The 23,235-nt window shown below is 39.5% G+C and overlaps 1 protein-coding gene across 1 annotated transcript in view; it reads left to right on the plus strand.

Moving 5' to 3' along the window:
- The window catches only part of RAPGEF2 (Rap guanine nucleotide exchange factor 2), a 245,483-nt gene that overhangs the window by 11,142 nt on the left and 211,106 nt on the right, over positions 1-23,235 (plus strand). The gene's annotated exons all lie outside the window — the stretch shown is intronic.

Below are 23,235 nucleotides of genomic sequence, written 5' to 3' on the forward strand. Positions count from 1 at the left end.
TCTCCCCTTACTTTTGTAAGAGCTGGAATAAAACAAGGGGCAAGCTAGCTTTAGGGGCAGATGTTATCACGCGCTGCCTTGCGCCTTCAATTTGGGAAAACACAGGACTTCTTTTAGCGGCAGGCAGTGTATGCAGAGACCCACAAGTTTGTTTTTTTTTTTTTTAGTTTATTCTGGTTGCGTTGGGTCTTCGTTGCTGCACACGGGCTTTCTCTAGTTGCGGTGAGCGCGGACTACTCTTCGTTGCGGTGCGCGGGCTTCTCACTGCGGTGGCTTCTCTTGTTGTGAAGCACGGGCTCTAGGCGCACAGGCTTCAGTAGTTGTGGGTCGTGGGCTCAGTAGTTGTGGCACGCGGGCTCAGTAGTTGTGGTTTGCGGTCTCTAGAGCGCAGCCTCAGTAGTTGTGGCGCACGGGCTTAGCTGCTCCGCGGCATGTGGGATCTTCCCGGACCAGGGCTCGAACCCGTGTCCCCTACATTGGCAGGCGGATTCTTAACCACTGCACCACCAGGGAAGTCCCGACCCACAAGTTCTTTATCCCCAAATATGAATCTCCAAACCTAACGTCATCTGAGACATAAGTTGGAATGGGTGAGAATTCCTATCTTGATTCCATTTTCTCTGGTGTGGTTTAAATCTTCATCAGTTAGAGGAAGCTCTGTGTCTGTGGGGGGGAGGGGCAGCATGGTAAAATCATTTCACTTTAAAAGTCCTTGTTCCCACTCGATATATTGTGGGATGGCTGTTTTCCTCTGTAGTTATACATTTGTATCTTTAAGTCTGAGTTTACTTAGTGTATTTCCTTTATCTAACCTGGTGGTTATGACCCTGGACTTCGGTGTCCAGACCACAGACTGCTTTGTGACCTGGGCAGGTTACTTAACTTCAGTGGGTCTCAGGCTTTTGGATTTCAGGGACTTTTAAAAATCATAAAACTCTGGGGTCCTGATATTGATTTGTCACCTATTTATTTTGCCAAGTCAGCATGTTAAAATGAATGTAATGTAATGTAAATGTAAAATGAATGTAAACTCTCCACTGTTCTCATTTCATAAAAGAAAGGACATTTTAATATCATAAAAATAGGTCACAATCTCAGAATAAATAAATTTAGCTCTGTTTCACCATATTGTTCTGTTTTTGTCAAGGATTCTTAAAATTTTACCGTGGGTGACTGTGGTAATATTACCAACCTCAAATGGTTGTAAAGGTTAAATATGTTCTTGTACATTTAAGTTCTTTAACAGTCTCTGGCTGGAGTGTTTAATATTTATTAAATTATTATTTTTCAGTCGTTGGTATTCATTTATCCCTTCGGTAATATTTCATCATTCGTATATCTTGTGATGAATTCTCCAAAGTGGTTTACAGTATAGGTATTTGATAGACTTGATTGTGTTGGGGTTGCATTAGTCTGCAGGTTGTCAAAAACTGCACACATGGAGGCTTAACGGTGGGCTTATTTTTCTCACATAATAAGAACTCTGAAGTTGGGCAGTGCAGGCTTGATATAGAGGTTCAAGGATGTCATTAAGGAAACCAGCTCATTCTACTTAGCAAGTGATTTTGGTTTTCAAAGTCCCAAGATGATGGCTGCACCCCAAGCAGGAGAGAAGGGAGGAGGCTGAGAGTGTTTTTCTCGGTAAGAGTTGGTGTTTTTGGAGTAAAGCCCTCTCCAGGTACTTGTCCTTGGCCAGAGCTCGGTCACCTGGCTACTCCTAGTTGCAAAAGTGGCTGGAAATGTGAGGATTTTGCTTTTAAGCCTTGATATTGCAGAAAGGCAGGAAAGAAGGAGATTAGGATAAGTGCTTTGAGCCCATAGTATTTGCCCAACTTACTTTGCATAGGGAACAGATGATTGTAATAAGTTTATGTGGCGATTCTCAGGAGACCTCTTGGAAAGTCTTACTTTCAGAGGTCTTGCAGTAAGGTATAGAGCTACATTACTGTAGCCACAGCTTTGGAGTCATATAGATATATTCAACTTCTTAGTTCACTTATTAGATGTATGACTATTAATTTTCTGAAGCACAGTCTCATTTGAAAATAGAGGTAAAAATAGCATTGCGTGAACATTATATATAAATATAACAGTGTAACTTTCAAATATAAATATTTCTAAATGGTAACTATTGATTTAAAGTAAAACATAGGTTTATATTTTATAAATTCTCTTTGCTTCAGTTTTACTCTATTTTAAAATTTTATTTCATTTCTTATGTGCTCCAGTTTTGTGTTCTGATATTTCTGTGTGTAGTAATACTTTGTCATTTTTCTGGGACTTTTAAGTTTTCAATTTAATTGTCATTCCTCCCACAGGCTGAATCATCATCATTTTATAAGTAAATATACTTTTGTATATAAAGTATTTGTGAACGATAGCTGTTTAGAGTTTTCTGTAATTAGTTGAATTCATACTTGTATCATAAACTTATGTCTTTGAGAAAAGTGGTTTCATATTGAATGTTATACAAGGCTAGCTTTGATATTAAAACTTTAAGTATGCCCTGTGTCCTTCCTTAGAGCATTCGTTATGTTTAATTACGGGCTTTTTATGATAGCAGTCAAGATTTAAGTAGATTAACTGCTCTTACCTGTAGTGGGGTCAGGTAAACCATTTACTGTCAGAAACTAATGGCTAGAAATGTTATTGGAAAGAGTCGGGGTATTTGCCATTTTAAAACATTCTGTGTTTTTTTGTAGGTTGTTTTTTGGGGGGGGGTGCTGGGGGCTAAAATATGCCTGAATTTGGAGTCTTAAGTTAGGACCTCGATTTCATTTAGAATGGATTAACTTGCGAGGTGTCTGTCTGCCTCACTAGAGAGCTTACTGGGCTGGGACTTGCTATTCATCTTTAAAGCTCATGACTTGGACGCACAGCATAGCACAGAACCTGAGCTAATAAATGTTGGTTAATGACTAGATCTTTTTTGTTTTTTTCCTGAGAATTTGAGATACAGCAGAAAAAGTAATTATATACTTCCACATTAATAGCGAATTGGATGAAAGCTGAAAGGAGCAGTAATTTTTGGTTCAGTTTCTGTTACACTGAAGTCCTCCTTTATGGAAACGTGTAACTTTGTGGAACAAAGTTGTTTTTCTTGAGTATCAGACAGTTACCTCCGCATAAGTTTAATCACTTTGGTGCTGGTATTTTGAACTGTTATTTATGTGATATTTCACTGTCATTTAACAGAGTGTATAAATTCTTCCTCTGAGCTCCTGTGACACCTTTGTTCTGTGCAGTACCTTTTTGAAAAAAATTTTTTTTTCTTAATTTATCTATCTATTTATCTATTTATGGCTGTGTCAGGTCTTAGTTGTGATGTGCAGGCTCTTGTAGTTGCAGCACACGGGCTTCTCTCTAGTTGTGGCACATGGGCTTAGTTGCTCCGTGGCATGTGGGATCTCAGTTCCCCGACCAGGGCTCGAACCGCATCCCCTGCATTGGAAGGTGGATTATTAACCGCTGGACCACCAGGGAAGTCCCTGAAGTACCTTTTTTTTTTTTTTTTACTTTGAGATTTTTGACTATGGTGAGGGACAGCAGTTGAAATTAATGACAGACTTAAATTATAAAATTAAATTGAATTCTAGTATTTAGAACTAATTTTCTGATTAACTGTTACTAAGTAGAGATCTTAGCCTTGACCCGTTTTAATAGACATGACTATATAGATTGTAGAATGATTTACATGCAAATATAGTAACTTCTTGAGGGGTGGTTTCTGAAACAGGTTAAATATGCTCCAGTGAAGTCTTATTGATTATATATAAAACTTTAGAAAAGAGTAAGCTGTAATAAAATTCATTCTGGGTAAAATATTTACAGATTTGTAGCAAAAAACATCTTAATTAAATACATGTATAGAGTAGAATCTAACTTCATTGTTTTCTACTTTTCACCCGTACTTTGTAATTTTTAATTTTGTCATGTAACATTCTTCTTTATGGAAGGGAATAGTGTGATTTGTGGAGCATCTGAAAGGCCTGTAATTCATAGACTGCTTCCCTCACCTGATGATGCCTGAAGGGAGAGACCTTGAGGAAAACAGATTGGTCAGTATTGGTTCTTGGTACTGAGTGGAACCTTAGAAGCAGGTGACTGGTGATTTTGTCGTTGTCTCACAGACCTGGAGGCTTTTCAGGGGCCTTTGGGGAGTCCTGGAAGTCTAGCCTAGCCTCCACCGTTAATTTTTATTAGAAAAAGATTTACTACTAAAAAAAATGTTGAAAATTCCTGATCTAGTTTGAGACTCCTGAGTAGAGGAAATAAATACCCAGAGTAGTTGGTGAATTTCCCCATGCAACAGAGACAGAGCCAGCAAACTGCTGAAACTTTAATCCTCTAGATCAGGGGTGAGCAAACTGTAGCCCTTGGGCCAAATCCAGCCCATAGCCAGGTTTTGTATATAAAGTTTTATTGGGACACAGCCAAGCTCATTCTTTACGAGTTGTCTGTGGCTGCTTTCATGCCACAGAGGCTGGGTATGGCCTGCAGAGCCTAAAACATTTGCTGTCTGGGTCTTTACAGCAAGTTTGTCCTTTGCCTTAGACTCTCATTTCTAGAGCTTCCAACTGATTTCAGGGCTCAAGGATTTAATCCGTCTTTTATAATTGCAAGTCTGTAATCATTTTACTGAGGAGTTATCTTTACACAGAAAGGAATGAAGTGGAGGGGACTCGGCTCAGCCTAGTTTCACTGTTATTTAAATGCTGCAAAAACAAAGCTATTTTGTCAATTTCAATTATTTATTTTCTTTCTAGGTGTAGCCAAAGGAGGACTAGGACTTTTAGTCATTCTAATAAAGTATCTCCTGGTGCTCTTTACAAATACACTCTGAAAGGAGAATTCTACAATAGCATTAACATAACTATTCATAAAAGTCTTAAAGGCACTGCGTATAATATGTATTCTTTATTATTGTTCATCTGTTAATATTCATCCAATATTGTTTTTCTGAGTCACACAACTTTGCTCCCAGGAAGGACATATTTTTGTATAGGTTGTTGTCATCAGTTTTCCAGCCTAACTTTATTGAAACTGTGTCTGTGATCTTTTTCTAGGTTTTTAAGAAATCTGGAGTTACATGAGAAGTTTTAAGAAAAATCCTCTTCCTGAATTAGGCTTTTGTTATTAAAACAAAACAAAACTGAATTATTTAAGCCCATCAGATATACCAGGTCCCAGTCCCTGGCACATGCTGCGTGCTCTGCTTAATTAATCAACTTTGCATTGTGCTCAAAGATACCCTCATTTCCATTGAGTTTGCAATCAATAATGATTTTACTGCTACTTTACTTTTAAAAAATGATTGTAGGAATATTATCTAAACCTTTAAACTGGATTCAGAGATAAAACTCCTTTTTTTTTTTTTTTGCGGTACGCGGGGCTCTCACTGCTGTGGCCTCTCCTGTTGCGGAGCACAGGCTCTGGATGCGCAGGCTCAGCGGCCATGGCTCACGGGCCCAGCCGCTCCGCGGCATGTGGGATCTTCCCGGACCGGGGCACGAACCCGCGTCCCCTGCATCGGCAGGCGGACTCTCAACCGCTGCGCCACCAGGGAAGCCCAAAACTCCTTACTTTTTATGATGTTGTTTACCTTTCTCTGTCTTGCATCCAAACAGAAACTTGCATGAGTTGATAATCTTTCCTCTTCCCAGTGTGCTTCAGAGTTGTCCTCAGTAGCTGTTACTTCTTGGCAATCACAAAAATAACCATTAGTTAACAGATGATAACTTGTACATCTATGGTAATTAATTATATCAATGTGAGTAAAGAAAAGAGACTATTCCAGTGAGACTTTGGGGGTTAGAAGTGAAATTACTTAGTTGAAAGGATGTGCTTACATCATAGTTTAAGAGGGAAACACTGACCACTCCAAAATTGCAACAGTCTTGCCAGTGTTCAGCGAAACTTTGTAGAAAATACTAATGAAAACCTATTACAGTGTATCATTATATACAGTATCAGAACTCCTCACTCCCAAATAGAAATGTTCCTAGTGTTTACTCTCCTTCCTTCCTTATCCTTAGAAGATAATCGATTTTTATACTGTCAGATGTCACCTCAGTTGTCTATGAAAACAAAACAGTTTGTTAATGTGGTCTCCTGGAAAGGACTGAAAACAAATTTAAAACATCAGGCATGGGGCTTCCCTGGTGGCGCAGTGGTTGAGAGTCCGCCTGCCGATGCAGGGGACACGGGTTCGTGCCCCGGTCCGGGAAGATCCCACATGCCGCGGAGCGGCTGGGCCCATGAGCCATGGCCGCTGAGTCTGCGCATCCGGAGCCTGTGCTCGGCAAGGGAGAGGCCACAACAGTGAGAGCCCCGCGTACCGCGAAAAAAGAAGAAAAAAGAAAACTTCAGGCATGTTGTACAGTATTTTGAATATTTCTATTTGTGATTTTTTTTTTTTAAGGAAGAGAGTAGATGTTAAACATATTGAATCAATTTTTAGGAAAACAATATTTACCTTCAAATTGGTTGCAAGAAAATACAAAATAGCATGGGGGAAAGAGAAAAGAAACTAGCATCTCCTAGATATCTTTGAAAGTCTGGTAGAAAGCACACCATACTTCTCATCAAGCTGGGTGAAATCTTTTAGAAGTAAGAAGAAAGAACTCACCCATAACTTAAAATCTGGCCTTTTGTATATCTTACAGTTTTCTTTATATTTTCAATAGGTTAAATGACTTAAAAATATATTTATTTATTTATTTGGTTGGTTGGGCCGGGTTTTAGTTGAGGCAGGCAGGCTCCTTAGTTGTGGCTCCTGGGCTCCTTAGTTGTGGCTCACAAGCTCCTTAGTTGCAGCACACGGGCTCCTTAGTTGTGGCATGCGAACTCTTAGTTGCAGCATGCATGTGGGATCTAGTTCCCTGACCAGGGATTGAACCTGGCCCGCCTGCATTGAGAGCTCGGAGTCTTATGCACTGCGCCACCAGGGGAGTCCCGGTTAAATGACTTTTATTGTAAAATGTCATTTACTCTCTCTTGTCCAAGGATTAAAAAAAAAAGTGGCTACTCTCTATCAGCTTTTTCAGAAGATTATAAGAATTTCTCAGAATTTTCTTAATTTAGTAGACAAACACGCCCCTCTGCTGATTGTGAAAATGAGCACATTAAAAAATGTTTATAGGAACCCGTGCTTATCCTTCCCCTCTGCTTTTGCGCTAGGTCCTAATTTACATTTCCCTTCATTTTTACTTTTCTCAGTTGATTATAAGATCAAGAGTACAGGAAAAGAAATGCTACTGTGGATCTATTTATTTAGGGGTGGTATGTCAGAGGAAAAAAACCTAAGGCCTCGTTTCTCATCATCAAGTAGAACCCATTTGTGTGGATGGTAATTTCCAAGCGTGATACTTGTAACCACAAAGAACAATAATCTTGCATTATCTTCTGGGTAAACTGCTCCTGTGTTTTGAATTAATTTTGTAAAAAGCTAACCATGGAGTTTGGGAAAGAAAATTCGTTTATTTTTCTTCGTAGATCTTCTTTTCATTCTCACTGCCCTCATTCTCAGGCCCTTGTCCGTGTCCCACAAGCAAAGCTTTGGATTCCTCCCTTTTTACCCAGGCTAGTCACACTTTATTCCACACTGTTCTCCTTCCTTCAGACCTATCCTGGGTATTTTATTATTATTATTATTTTAAATAAATTTATTTATTTTTATTATTTATTTATTTATTTATTTTGGCTGCCTTGGGTCTTTGTTGCTGCACGCGGGCTTTCTCTAGTTGTGGCAAGAGGGGGCTACTCTCCGTTGCGGTGCGCAGGCTTCTCATTGCGGTGGCTTCTCTTGTTGCAGACCACACGGGCTCTAGGTGCACGGGCTTCAGTAGTTGTGGCATGTGAGCTCAGTAATTGTGGCTCATGGGCTCTAGAGCGCAGGCTCAGTAGTTGTGGCACACGGGCTTAGTTGCTCCGCGGCATGTGGGATCTTCCCGGACCAGGGTTCGAACCCATGTCCCCTGAATTGGCAGGCAGATTCTTAACCACTGCGCCACCAGGGAAGTCCCATATCCTGGGTATTTTAAAAGGACTAACTTAAATGTTTCCTCCTCCATAAAGAGTTTTTCTGGTCACTTGAGCTAGAGATTGAATTTTTCTTTATGGGATTTTTACTGTTTTTAACTAGCACTTCTCTAAGGCATTTATCCTCTGGTAATTATTTCATAATTATTAGGACTACACATCTTATCTCCTATTTTATTTATTTTTTTATTGAGGTAAAATTGGATATAACATTGTATAAATTTCAGGTGTACAACATCACTAAGACCAGTGTCAGGGAGGTTACCACCTATGTTTCCTTCTCGGAATTTATGGTTTTTAGGTCCTACATTCAAGTCTTTAGTCTATTTTTAGTTAATTTTTGTGTGTGGTGAAAGATAATGGTCTTGTTTCATTCTTTTACATGTGGTTGTCCAGCTTTCCCAGCACCATTTATTGAAGAGACTGAAACCTGAATTTCAATTTGATATTTGTTTACACACAAAACGATCACCACTGTAAGTCTAGTTACCATCCATCACCATATAGTTGACCCCCTTCACCCATTTCCCCCCCACCCCCCCACCTCCCTTCCACTCTGGTAACTACCAGTCTGTTCTCTGTATCTGTGAGTTTGTCTTTGTTCTGTTTTATTTGTTCATTTTTTTTAAGATTTCACATATAAGTGAAATCATACGGTGTTTGTCTTTCTATATCTGACTTATTTCAGTTAGTATGATACCCTCATGGTCCATCTGTGTTGTCACAGATAGCAAGATTTCATTCTTTTTTATGGCTGAGTAATATTCTATAGTGTATATAGTGTTTATAGTGTATACACACACACACACACACACACACACACATGACTTATTTATCCATTCATCCATTGGTGGACACTTAGGTTGTTTCTGTATCTTGACTATTGTAAATAGTGCTGCAGTGACCACAGGGGTGCATGTATCTTTTTAAATTAGTGTTTTCATATTCTTCAGATAAATACCCAGGAGTGGAATAGCTGGATCATATGGTAGTTCCAATCAGAATTTTTCCATGAATCTCCATATTTTTCTCCACAGTGGCTGTACCAATCTACATTCCCATCAACAGTGCATGAGGGTTCCCTTTTCTCCACATCCTTGCTAACACTTATTTGCTGTCTTCTTGATGATAGCCATTCTGACCCGTGTGAGGTGGTATCTCATTGTGGTTTTGATTTGCACTTCCCTGATGATTAGTGTTGTTGATTATCTTTTCACGTGCCTGTTGGCCATCTGTTTGTCTTCTTTGGAGAAATGTCTGTTCAATCCTCTGCTGATTTTTCAATCAGGTTGTGAGTTTTTTTGTTGTTGTTGTTTTTGATGTTGAGTTGTATGAGTTCTTTGTATATTTTGGATATTAACCCCTTGTCAGATATATGATTTGTAAACATCTTTTACCATTCAGTAGGTTTCCTTTTCATTTTGTTGATGATTTCCTTCACTGCAGAGGTTTTAGTTTGATGTAGTCCCATTTTTTAATTTTTGCTTTTGTTTCCTTTGCCTTTGGAGTCAGATCCAAAAACATCACTAAAACCAGTGTCAGGGAGGTTGCCACCTATGTTTCCTTCTCGGAACTTATGGTTTTTAGGTCTTACATTCAAGTCTTTAGTCTATTTTTAGTTAATTTTTGTGTGTGGTGAAAGATAATGGTCTTGTTTCATTCTTTTACATGTGGTTGTCCAGCTTTCCCAGCACCATTTATTGAAGAGACTGTCTTTTCTTCATTGTATGTTCTTGGCTCCTTTGGCATAAGTTAATTGTCCATGTATGTGTGGTTTTATTTTTGTGTTCTTATTCTGTTCCATTGATCTGTGTGTCTGTTTTTATACCAATGCCATATTGTTTTGATGACTGTAGCATTGTAATATAGTTTGAAATCAGGGAATGTGATACTTCCAGCTTTGTTCTTCTTTCTCAAGATTGCTTGGCTAGTTGGGCTCTTCTGTGGTTCCATACAAATTTTAGAATTATTTGTACTAGTTCTGTGAAAAATGTCATTGGAATTTTGATAGGGATTTCATTGAATCTGTGGATTGCTTTGGGTAGTATGGTCATTTTAACAACATTAATTCTTCCAATCCATGAGTGTGGAATATCTTTCCATTTTATTTGTGTCTTCAATTTCTTTCATCAGTGTTTTTAGTGTTCAGTGTACCTTGTCCCCTATTTTAAACTGCAGAATTCCTTGAAGGTGAAACTATCTTATTGACATTTGTGTTTCCATGGTGTTTTATAATACCTTAACATTCCATAAATAGTTAAATATATGAAGTGTGTGTCAGACATTCTTATTATAATTCAATCAGCTGTATTGATGGGGCACAACCCAATTTGGTACAATTTTAAAATTTAGCTCCTAGGAAGTTACTTTTTACTATTTGAGCATAACGTAATTTAGGATTGTGATTATTTTAAGACAGAGCCACAGTTGATTCTTAGAACTGCTTGGTTAGGTAATAGTGATTCAAATTTTACTTAGTTGTGATGACTTTGGTCATTCACAGAAGCAAGTCAAAAGTAAAAACCTGAATTCTAGACATGACATTATGAATTCCTAAGCCTCGGACTTCAATTTGTTGCCTTGGATTTTATTGGAGTATGTATGCATTTGCTGTTACTGGATTCTGAACTTTTTGTAACCTGGTAACCTTTCTTAAGTCAGGTCCGACAGTATTTTTTTTTTTTTTTTTTTTGTGGTATGCAGACCTCTCACTGTTGTGGCCTCTCCCGTTGCGGAGCACAGGCTCCGGACGTGCAGCCCCAGCGGCCATGGCCCACGGGTCCAGCCGCTCCGCGGCATGTGGGAACCTCCCAGATCGGGGCACGAACCCGCATCCCCTGCATCGGCAGGCGGACTCTCAACCACTGTGCCACCAGGGAAGCCCCCTGACAGTATTTTAACTTGTATATTTAATCTCTTGTAAGATCCAAGAGGGGAAGAAACAAAGAAAAAAAAAACACTTGAGACTAGTAATGCCTTAACTTCTTTTGCGCTGATGTTGCTCTAACGATGTCACTCATTTTAGGGTCCATAATTCTAATGAGGAAGACTAGCTGGGAGAGAGGGCTGGTGTGATACCCTTTATTCTATGAGTGACCTTGGCAACTTTCATTGGGCCTCGTTTTTCTGGTCTGTAGAACAGAGCACGCTATTTTGCCTTACCTCTTTTCCAGGGTGTCTGTTAAGGGTTAAATGAGCATAATATATGAGGAAAGTGCCTCTCAAATGGAGAAGTCTACACTAATGTGTAAGACGTTACAATCATTGACGCAACGAAAGTATTAGTGTCAGTGGAAATTGTGAGTCATCTTTAAAGATAATAGACTAAGATCCTTTTGCTATTTGGCTAGTAGTATTTATAGAAGTATGCCTCTTTTTGGTGTGAGTGAGGCAGTAAAACCATGTTTTCAAGTTACTTCTTTATTTGGTTGTCCAGGTTAATAGTTATCTGGACCATTTTAGAAGCATAGGCTTCATGTTGAGTTTTCTAAAGAGCTTTTCTTTGTTAAACCGTTTTCAGACTTCAAAGAACCATTGTGTAAGAACTCATCTACACCAATGTATCTCAAGTAGTTCTGATTATTTTATGTTGAGTAAAAAAGCTGAACTGAAAATTTTTCACTTTCGGAAGTACTCAAAAGTGGCAAAATCTTTCCATATGTGGAACATGTATATATATTCTCTTCTAAGAGTGTTTATCAGAATACATATTTTTGGAATAAAAGCTTTATAATTATGTGCTATGAATGGATACGATTTTCTTTTCTTTTCTGATTATTGAAGTCTGTCATCATTATGTATTTAAATTTGAATGCTCTGTGAACTTAGACCTATAGCCAGAAACTTGCATAAGAGTGCTAACAAGTATAAGAATGTGGACTTGGGCTTCCCTGGTGGCGCAGTGGTTGAGAGTCCGCCTGCCGATGCAGGGGACACGGGTTCGTGCCCCGGTCCGGGAAGATCCCACATGCCGCGGAGCGGCTGGGCCCGTGAGCCATGGCCGCTGAGCCTGCGCATCCGGAGCCTGTGCTCCGCAACGGGAGAGGCCGCAACAGTGAGAGGCGCGCGTACCCGCAAAAAAAAAAAAAAAAAAAAAAGAATGTGGACTAGAAATATCATGACTGTTTTTGAAGAATTCGAAGAGGAATTGGAATTACTTTCATAATATAAATGTTCCCCATTGAAAGGTGCAACGGTAGATGGATCTTTACACTTCTAGTTCTCCTTAATTAAGAGTTACTTTTGTAATGCAGCCCCTTTGAAAGTCCCATATTAGTGACTTCAAATTGTCCTCAGTGTAGTAATACATAATACTTTGAGATGTGTTGTTTGCTCTTCATTTATATTTAGGGAGAATGTAACTCAGAAAGAACAACTGAGGGAAGATATGTAGAAGCAGTTGACATTTATTAAGTCTTTATTATGTGCCAGAAAGTCAGCTAGGTTTTTTCTCACTTTTTTAGTTAGTTTTTACGTCAACCCAATTAAGCAGGAGATGCTGTCCTTAACTTGCCAGTGAAGAAGCAGCTGAGATACAGAGAGGTTAAGTCATTTGCTTAAGGACACATAACTGTCTGATCTCAGAGTCCATACTTTTCCACTCTACCAGACTCCTGCAGTAAGATTGGGTGTCAGTGTCTGTACTGTCGGCAGTAAGGACTGTTACAAAGTGAAGTTCCGATTTGCTTAAGGTCTTTCTCTTTATTCAAAATGCTTGAATTGGTTAGTTGTACTTCAGATTTGAGCTTCAGGTCTAAAATCTAATTTTATTAAAACTTTGGGACTTCCCTGGTAGTCCAGCGGTTAAGACTCCACACTTCCACTGCAGGGGGCACGTGTTCGATCCCTGGTTGGGGAACTGAGAACCCGCAAGCTGTGCGGTGCAGCCAAAAAAAAAAAAAAGATAATTTTAATTTTTAAAATAATTGGAATTAGTAGGGTGGGGCTGGAAGATCTACTTTTTTTGTGTGTGTGGCACACGGGCGTCTCACTGTTGTGGCCTCTCCCGTCACGGAGCACAGGCTCCGGACACGCAGGCTCAGCAGCCATGGCTCACGGGCCTAGCAGCTCTGCGGCATGTTGGAGGCATGTGCGAGGCATGTGGGATCCTCCCGGGCCGGGGCACAAACCCGTGTCCCCTGCTTCGGCAGGCGGACTCTCAACCACACGCGCCACCAGGGAAACCCCTGGAAGGTCTACTTTTAACTCAGCTCCAGGTACTTGCAAATAGATAAGTCTCAGTAAATGTTAGCTATTGTTATGTTAACTCTTTTAAGTAGCTTGTCTTAATCACCAGGTTCCTCTGAAAATAATACAGAATTTCATATGATGGTTTTAATAGCATCTAATATTTATTGACAGTTTTGTCACTGGACACTGTGTTAAGGATGTAAATGTATTATCTTTTTTCTTTTCAGTACTCCATCCACATGTGTATATAACATGTGACATAATAACATGCTAAACGTATTATTTTGATATCTTCTTCTGATTAGTTGCTGTTGGTTTTGGGTTCTCAGTTTTTTTGGTCTGCTTTTTTGTTTTGTTTTTAATAATCAACTACATGATTTAGGATTTTTCCAGTTGATGAGGAATGCTTTGGTATGGGCTAGCTTGATGTCTTTCAAGTTGTTCTGTACTGGGGTGGGGAAGGGAGGAGAAACCAGTTTTTCTCAGCATTAGCACAGCCAGGCGTCTACTGGTTTGTCAGAAACACAGACTTGACATACCTCTTATTTCCATTGCTCATGAGGTTTCCACACGGAATTAACGTTAATACATAGCCTTTCTATCTGGGAGCGTAGCTGGGAGCCTTGGTTTTCAGTGCTGGCTGGCAAAGGTAGGGGAAAGGTTTGGGCGCTTGCTACCAGGGACAGGATTTGAATGGGTTACAGTCTTCAGAACTAGCAAGTTGGAGATTAAAACATTCCTGGTACGTCTGCTTCTCTAACTTGCCGTGAGGATGTCTTAGCTCATAAGTGAGTTTTGTTGTCTGGCTACACTATTTCAGAAAGGGGCTAATCAAACTGGAATTGGATCAGAATTGAGAAACATTCAGAAATCATCCAGATATGCTAAGAACTAATTCATAAGCCTGTATCTTGCACAGAGAAACTACTTACCTTCTCTGACATCTAACACCATTTTATGATTGTACTTCATGGTCTCGACTATATAATGAAAGACAGATTGATAGATTTTGGAATGTGAGATCTTAAGGAGTCTTAAGTGCTTCTGAAATGCTAAAATCCACATGCTCTGGTGGTGCTGGGAGTGCATCTGTGTTAAAATATGTCATTCAGTTGCAGAGACAGGTCACTTTGTGTCTGTGGCAGTAAGCCCCGCTTGCTTGTTCCCCTTTGTCCTTACAAGATGTAGGAAATACCCTTACTTTAAGGATGGAAGAGCACAGCACTCTAGGGCAGAAAGGTAGGAGGTTTTCAAAGGTATAACAAGTTCTTGGGTTTTTTGTTTTGTTTTGTTTTGTTTGTTTTTTTTTAATCTGAGTTTTCTCATTTACAGCTCCTTTTAAAAGAAGTCATATCTTTTCCTTCCAAAACATCCTTTACTGTTTCTTAGACTTATTTTCTTCTATTTTTGAGAGGTACTGGGGTCAGAAAGAAAGGTTAAGTGCACAGTCTCCTAGTGCATTGTTCATTTTCTTCTGGTGATTGAAAGTTAACTTGCATTGTAAGTGGATGTGGTAACATGTTCTGTCTCTGGGATGTTTTCAGCATTCCAGAAGTGTTCATAATTTGTACTTAAATTATATATTTAAAAATTAGTGTTGTAAATGTTATTTACTTAGTTTTTTGCATAGTTCACGCATCAAATATTATAAAAAGGTGTACAGTGGAGAGTCTAAACTCCCTCCTCTGTTCCACATCTGCCTAATTCCTAATCCCTAATGATAGTGAGTGATTTTAGTTGTCTGTTTATTCTTCCAAAGGTTTCTTTTTAGAGATCCATATACAGACCCATACAAAATATATTCCTCCAACCCCCAAATTATACCTACACACCGTCCCTTGCCTGTTTACTTAAAGTATAATATAATTTGAGGATCTTTCTAGAACAGTACATGAAGAGCTCCCTTGTAGGGTGAGTATGTGTGTCTGTGTGTGTGTTTAACCGGTACAGAGTATTCCCAATGCTATGACAAATATCCCTTACATATGTGATGTGGTAAATTTCTGCTGAGCCAAAGGGTTACTGCGTTTTCTAATTTTGATGATTACTGTAGTAGCAGTTTACACTCCTGCCAACACTGTATTAGGAATTAAAAAAAAAGTTGCAATTAAGTTGGATGCAGCTTTTACACAAGTCAGATATCATTTATCAATAGTAAGATATAACTTTTTTGAGTATAAAATTCTATGAGTTTTAACGCGCGTGTCGTCACACCACTACTACCACAGTCAACGTAAAGACATTTCCATCACCCTGCAAAGTTCCCTCATCCCGGCTGTACTCGGTCCCCTCTGACCAGCCTTGTCTCCAGCAAGCATTCATCTGATGTCTCTCCCTGCAGTTTTGCTTTCCCAGAACGTCATGCACATATGGAATCATATAGTGGGGTCATCGTTTTGTATGGCTTCTTCATTACTCAGAATGCTTTTGAAATTCAGCCATGCTGTGGCATGTGTCAGTAGTTTCTTCTTCTATTGCCGAGTAGTATTTCATTGTATGGGTGTACCAAAATTTGTTTATTCCCAATTGATATTTGAGTTGCTTCAAGTTTTTGGCAATTATGAATAAAGTCGCTATAAGCAGTCATGTATAAGTATTTATGTGGGCATACATTTTTATTTTTCTTGGCAAATACCTAAGTGTGGGATTCCTGGGGTATACGGTGTTTGTTTAACTTTATGAGAAACTGACAAACTCTGTTTTCTTTTTCTTTTTTAAAAATTTAATTAAATTAATTTATTTTTATACAGCAGGCTCTCATTAGTTATCTATTTTGTACACATCAGTGTATACATGTCAGTCCCAATCTCCCAGTTCATCCCACCACCACCACCCCACCACTTTCCCCCCTTGGTGTCCATACGGACAAACTCTGTTTTCAGAGCAGCTGTGTGATATTGTATTTCCATCCACAGTGCATGAAAGTTCCAGTTTTTCTACATCCTGGTCAGCACTTAGATTTGTCGATTTTATTTTTTAAAGCCATCTAATAGGTATATAGTGGTATCTTATGTTTTTTAAAAAAACAGCTTTATTGAGACATAATTCACATACCATACTATTCACTCATTTGAAGTATACAGTCAGTGGTTTTTAGTATATTTATAGGTATGTGCAATTGTCATCAGAATTTTAGAACATTTTCATCACCTGAGAAAGAAAATTCCTGTGCCCTTTAGCTGTCACCCCCGGTTCACTGTGCACCCTGTTCTAAGTAACCGTGAATCTACTTTATGTCTCTATAGATTTTCCTATTCTGGACATTTCGTATGAATGGAATAATATGTTATTTTTTTGTGCCTGGCTTCTTTATTTGGTAGAGTGGTCGTCAAGGAAGTACTTTGGAGTTCACAGGGCTGGAGATTTAAGGCTCTGACGTTGTTTGACTCACACCTGACATCTCTTTGTCATCAGAAAAATCTTCGTCCTTTCTTAGTGACGTGAGTGCCTAGCACATGTTGGGGAGTGTGTTTCATAAATACCTGGCGAGTAGATTTGAGGTGCAAATCTCAATACTGCTTTCTCTAGTGATAGGTTTGACTGTAATAATAGTTCCTGGGATCTGAAGTGTACATTATTTTCTTTCAAATGAAGTTTAGTATAATAGTGTAACTTTATCAAGTCATGAGGAAGTTTTACAGGCTCCGGACGCGCAGGCTCAGCGGCCATGTCTCACAGGCCCAGCCGCTCCGCGGCATGTGGGATCCCCCCGGACCAGGGCATGAACCCGTGTCCCCTGCATTGGCAGGCGGACTCTCAACCACTGCGCCACCAGGGAAGCCCCATGAGGAAGTTTGATAACCCTTCCTATGCAGTGGTTTCTGGGACTAAGTAGCATTAAAGGGGAGAGCGTGCAGCTGAGCCAGGGGTGTCCATGCTGCCTCTCACGACCTCAGTTCCTGGCCAGCATCCAAAGTGCTGACCTCAGCTGCAGCTTCTGGTCCCTGATGGCCAGTGGTTTCTAATCTTAGACGGTGGAAGAAGCTAACTGTATATGCATCATGGGTCATTTGCAATCGGAAAAAGTGAGGGTTTTGGTAGTAACTGTATTTTGGCTCTGTTCCGTTCGAATCTATTATTTTTTTCATGTGCTTTTGAAACTTACTGTGGCTTGAGTTTGCTGGATTTAAGAAACTTACTGTATTAGTCAGCTCAGGCTGCCACACCAAGATAACATAGACTGAGTGGCTTAAACAACAGGAATTCATTTTCTCATAGTTCTGGAGGCTGAAGGTTTAAGATCAAGGGCCCGGCTGATTGGGTTTCTGGTGAGGGCTGTCGTCTTGCTGTGTCCTCCCATGGGCTTTCCTCTGTGGGGATGCAGCCTGGGAGTGGGCGTGGGGGCGGGGAAGAGAGAGAGAAAGAGCAAGAGAAAGCTCTGGTGTCTCTCCCTCACCGATAAGGACACCTGTCCCATTGGACCAAGGCTTCACCCTCATGACCTCACCTCACTCTAATTACCCCCCGAAGACCGCATCTTCAGATACCATCACAGCGGGGTTAGGGCTTCATCATACGGGTTTGGGGGGAACACAGTTCAGTTCATGACATTTACCATGGTTGCCTCTCTAAATACTGGGGTTATGCTGCATTTCCCTTGTGTGTGGAAAAAACAAAAAACACACCTTTTAAAGGTATTTGTACCTGAGGCATCGTTCTAGAAAAGGAGAATGAATTTGTGAAAAACAAATGCAAAGATCTAAGTGTACTGGGAAGGGTAGTTTACATTTCTGAAGTGCTTACATTCTAGAGTATTTAAATACAGGCAACTCATTACCTCTAAGCACAGAGAGTAACAGTAATGCTTTGAAAACTGCTTTTTTATCCTGATGGAATTGATTTAGTGAATTAAGAAATTGTTCATTTGTAATTTGCGTTCAACCTAATGTACTAGGGTTCTGAAATCCTTAAGTAGGGTAAATGTGCCCACGTACAGAATCAACTGCAATACTAATTTTGCTTAGCATTTTCATGGTATAATCGACATTAGCACAGACTGAGTTACTACTTAGTGGAACCTTAGTGAATATGGTTTAATTTTACCACATAATGTGGCCTGATACATCAACCACAGACTTTTTCTAGGGAGGTATTGGAATGGGAGGAATCTCCATGGAAATGTTACCTGTTTGGTACCTGCTTGGTACCTGCTTCATCCCACCTTGGCACTGCTGAAAGGACCTGTGATCTGGGATAGATGGAAATATATACACACATACATATACAGAATGGGTCTATATACACAGAACAGCTAAAAGATTGATATAGAGTACTCCCTTTTTTTTTTTTGATAAAAAGTTGGGAAGTATAAAGTTCATATTTTCATGTCTCCATGTTATCCAGCTTCAGTTACAAAGACTGTGATACAAATAGTTTGGTTATAGTTTTTACTGCTACATTTTAAAAAATATTTATTTATTTATTTATTTATTTATTTAGGCTCTGCCAGGTATTAGTTGTGGCGTGCGGACTCTTAGCTGAGGCATGCCTGCAGGATCTAGTTCCCCGACCAGGGATGGAACCCGGGCCCCCTGCATTGGGAGCGTGGAGTCTTACCCACTGGACCACAGGGAAGTCCCTTTACTGCTGCATGGAATAAAATTTTGTCTCTTCTCAGCTTTTGGAGTATAGGCAGGTATGGGGGAGAAGTAAGAGTAAGTTCCTACCTTAGGATGTAGCCAAATTTTGTTGTTACAATTCCACTCTGTTCAAACCTGGAGTTGAATAAAGACTCTAGGATGCCAGTGAGAGTAAAGTGACTCACTCCCCTTGTGGTGGGTTAGTTAACTTAATATGTGGGAAGTGGAAAGATGCACGTGAAGGAATAGAATTTCCACTTGGGGGGAGAATTTCCTCTCGGCTTTATATGTTTTTTAAATGATGAAGATAAGATGATTTTGAATTTATATTTTGGTTGATTGAAAGGGTTAGGAAAAGCAGTGTAATAATCTCAAGCTGTATCTTCATCCCTTTGTTACCGTTCTCTGAGACCATTTGAACCAAAGATAACCGGACCAGGGTACCAGTCATCTGGTCCTACGTTAGTTAGTCCATATATTTTACATTGCAAGGACACCCAACAGAACTCCCCCCCGCGAAGGGGATTTCCAGACAAGCGTGAGATGAAATAGGTGTGGCAGAGGAACGTTGCCGGCTTCCAGGACATTGAGTCTCAAGCGGTTTGGTGCACCTGGCTGAGCAGCATTTTTGGTGAATGTATCATAAGTCATAACCGTAAAGTTCTGCGAGGCGCACACTTGTGCATTCCAGGCACCCTGTCACGTGCCAGGTGTAGAGCACACATCTGTGTGTGTGGCACTGCCGCTAGGCGCGTCGGGATACGGGACATAGTGCGGGGCGCTCAAGGCCCAAGGAGGGCAGTTTCCCATAGGAGGAGAATGCGTACAACAGGCTGGGGGGCTGGTGATGAGGTGGCGTGGAAAAGAGAGAAGGAACTTGAACATGCAGGTGTCCCATCACAGACTCCAGAGTTACTTCTATCGAAAGGATTCTATTGAAAGTTGCCTCTTGTATACATTTACTACAGTCTTGTTTCAGAGTTGATCCTGTAGTATTTAGGGCTTTGAGAAGACCATCTTACCCAGTGTAAAGCGTACATACATTTAGAGCATAGAATGACGAAAGAAGATACTAAGGCATTTTGAGCAATGTTTCCTGAACTGTCATATATGCCCAAAATATACAGAGCATTTGTAATTTTTTCCTTACAGGCTATTCAGGTAATTTAAAATTCCGAATTATAATATTGGAGGGATATTAAGCTCAAAATTTTTCTCAAGTTATCTTTTGTTGAATGAGATTTGTTGAAAGGTTTTCCTTTGTTCAGTATTAGCACGTGGATAGTGAACAAAGCAGGCAGATTTTTGTCAGGCATAAACAACTTTGCATCCTGTTGATTACACAGAAAATACCTAAGTGAATGTCTGTGCTAAAACTAGATTCCTTCAGGTTTTTGGTTTTGTCACACCAGGGGTGGGGGGGAGTCATTAAACAGGAAGAATGAAATCCAGTAAACAGGAATCGCGTGCTGAGAGGCAGGTTTTTTGAAAGGGAAAGGGAGGCCCATGCTCTGCAAATTTCAGGGGGGTGTTTCCCCATTTGGAGGATCTTTTTGAGAGCGCTGGATCTGACAGTGTCAGGGGTCTTTTCTTCCTCAGTACTATGATGATAAATCTGTGCTAGGACTGCATGTTGCAGATCAGAGGTCTGAAAGTTAATTCAGTTGGATTTTCGCTGATGAAATCCATTGGGGTGTTCAGCCATGTTCTCAACACTTTATGCTGCAAGGAGATATTTTTTCATTTTAGGTAGAGAGAGTTCTGGTATAATTTAGAATGGTTAGTATACTTTCATAGAGTCAAGTATACCACATGTTTTTATATTTATATATATGTATATTCAATAAAGTTAGGAAAATGCCGGCTGTCATATTTAAAAAGGGCTCCCCCCTCCTGGAAATCCAGCAGGTAAACGGCGCGCAAACCTGAATTTACCTTTCTCTTTTAAGACCCTTGGTTTTGGAAGCTACATATTAATTCCAGTAATATTGCTATTTCTTTAAATATTTGGGGGATGTTTCTTTTGTAATTGCTAAATGTGACGTCGTGCAGTGACAGCTTTAAGTGTGAACAATATCAGAGGATTCAGGATTGGCTGTGGGCTGGGACAGTGGAGAACTGGGTGGGCAGGGAGTGCTGTGGAGGACTCGTCTCATTGCGGGGTGGGGGGGCGTGTGTGTGTGTCCATGTGAGGATGGGCTCTGTGTTGATTCTGTAGCAGATGAGGAGAAAACGAAATCAAGACCAGCGTGGTACATAGCAGATGGGGGGCTGGGAGGAGAAAATATAGCATCCATAATGCCAATGTAACATCTAATGGAAGATCTTGTAAGCAGTGATGCAGGATAAATTTTGTACCTCAGATTTTTTTCCCTGGAAGTATTTTTGTTTAATTAAAAAAAATGCAAACACCCTAGGCCCTAATTTAAAATGATATAAGTAAAATTGTCTCCCTCCTGGATAGCACCATCCCAAAGTCTCTAATAAGTTTTTATGTACTTGGAAAAAAAAGCTTTATAATCCCACAGCATATTTTGATTTAAAAGATTTAATTTAAGCAAGTGGAGTCGTCTGTACACACAGTTCTTGCCTTTTCTTTTAAATAATGTTTCCTGCTCAGGGGATGCACAGATGCCCCTGTGCATCCTCAGTTATGTCCCAGTTCCCCCAGGTTGGACATTCACGGTGTTTCCAGTTTCCACGTCCTCTTACACATAGTGCTGTGATGAACATCACCATGCCTGTGTGTATATGTGTTTGTGGGTACTTTTTTGAGTAGATACGTTAGATTAGATTCCTGGTAGTGGTTTACTGAGTCCAAGTATATGTTAGTTAACATTTTGATAGATATTGCCAAATGGCTCATTGAAAAAGCTGCACCAATTTATATTTCCATTACAGTGTATAAAAATCCATGCCAGCAATGGAGTTCCGTTAAACTTTTCCAATTTTGCCAATCTGAGAAGTGAAAAATTGTATTGTAGTGTTTAGACAACATTTCTTTAATTCTGTGAAGTTGAACTTTTTTGTGTGTGTTTACTGGCTAGTATTGAAAGTAATTTTAATCAGTTTTACTTGTATGTCAATAAGAAATACTTACTACTAAGGGGAGACAGGCTCAATAAACTATGGGATCCTGAAAGCCCAGCCAGCACCTCATAGGAGAAATGCTAACATAACAATATAACATAGCATAAAAATGTAACGTTAAGAGAAGTACTTGTATCAGTGTTGTTTGGGGCATATGTGCAGAATGGAAGACAGAAAGAATTTCCTGTAAACTTCTGAATATATGTGATCAAACATTTTCCCACATTGTGTACATCTGCGATTATAGGAATAGCAGTTGCATTCTTATTTTAAAGCAAAAAACATTATCTAGAACAATTGAAGTATATGACTTAATTTGGATATTTATTTTTCTTTTTGAAAAGCAAAAAGAGATGCCTTGATGCCATTCAGAACATTAGAAATCATGGTAATATCTTGTATTCTTTCCTTTTTGTTATAATCAGAAGTTTAATAGATTTATAGTTTTTACAAAATGAGGAACATTTTTCTCATACGTAATGAATGATTTCTAACAAAACCAATAAGTAATTTATTTGCAGTATTTGAAGATAAGTTGTAGCATGGAAAAATCCTCCTGGTACATTGGCAAGTGGATGGACCCAGATGATCAGATATTTCATTTTTGTGCCTGCATTTCATGAGTCGGTTTCACACAACAGCTGTTGTGGAGGAAGGGTTGATTTATCAGAATACTTCATGGTTTATACCAAAAAAAAAAAAAAAGAGAAAAGAAAAAGAAAAATAATATGAAATTCATGTGGCTGTAAAAGGGTAAGCCAAGCGAGCTTACTGCTAATAAATAAAAAGATCACTTAAAACGTAGATTCTTAAAAAGAGCCCCCATTTTTGGTTTTCAGTGTCTCAGTATTTTAAATTACAGAAGACAATGGTTAATTCTAAAAAGTCTTGTAGCTTAGAAGTAGTAATAACTGATAGCAAACATTTATTGAATTCTTCCTGTGTAAAACACGTCACCTACATTATGTAAAGGACACATTATGGGAAGAGGCTTTGGAAGTGCAGTGACTTGTCAGGGCTGTGTACACTGTAGGTGATGGGGCTGGTGTTGGAATCCAGGGTCTCTGGTTCTAGAACTTACACTCTCAAGCACTGTGTTAGACTGTATGCATCATGAGGCGTATATGTAATTTGTGAATTTAAAATAAATACCTGTTTATTTTAAAATGTTAAACAGTTTTCTTTGAGTGCTTTTCAAGGATTAAGAAGACATTTGTTCTTTCTGCAATAAATACCCATTTCTTCTAATTTTGTTGGTGAAAAGTGTTGGTATTTGTGCTCCTCTAGGTTCAGATCTTAATTTTCCCTTGTTTGGGCCCCAAAGATAATGTGAGGA

Source organism: Mesoplodon bidens (assembly GCF_964165515.1).
Source record: "Mesoplodon bidens genome assembly, chromosome: 1".
NCBI classification, from domain to species: Eukaryota; Metazoa; Chordata; class Mammalia; order Artiodactyla; family Ziphiidae; genus Mesoplodon; species Mesoplodon bidens.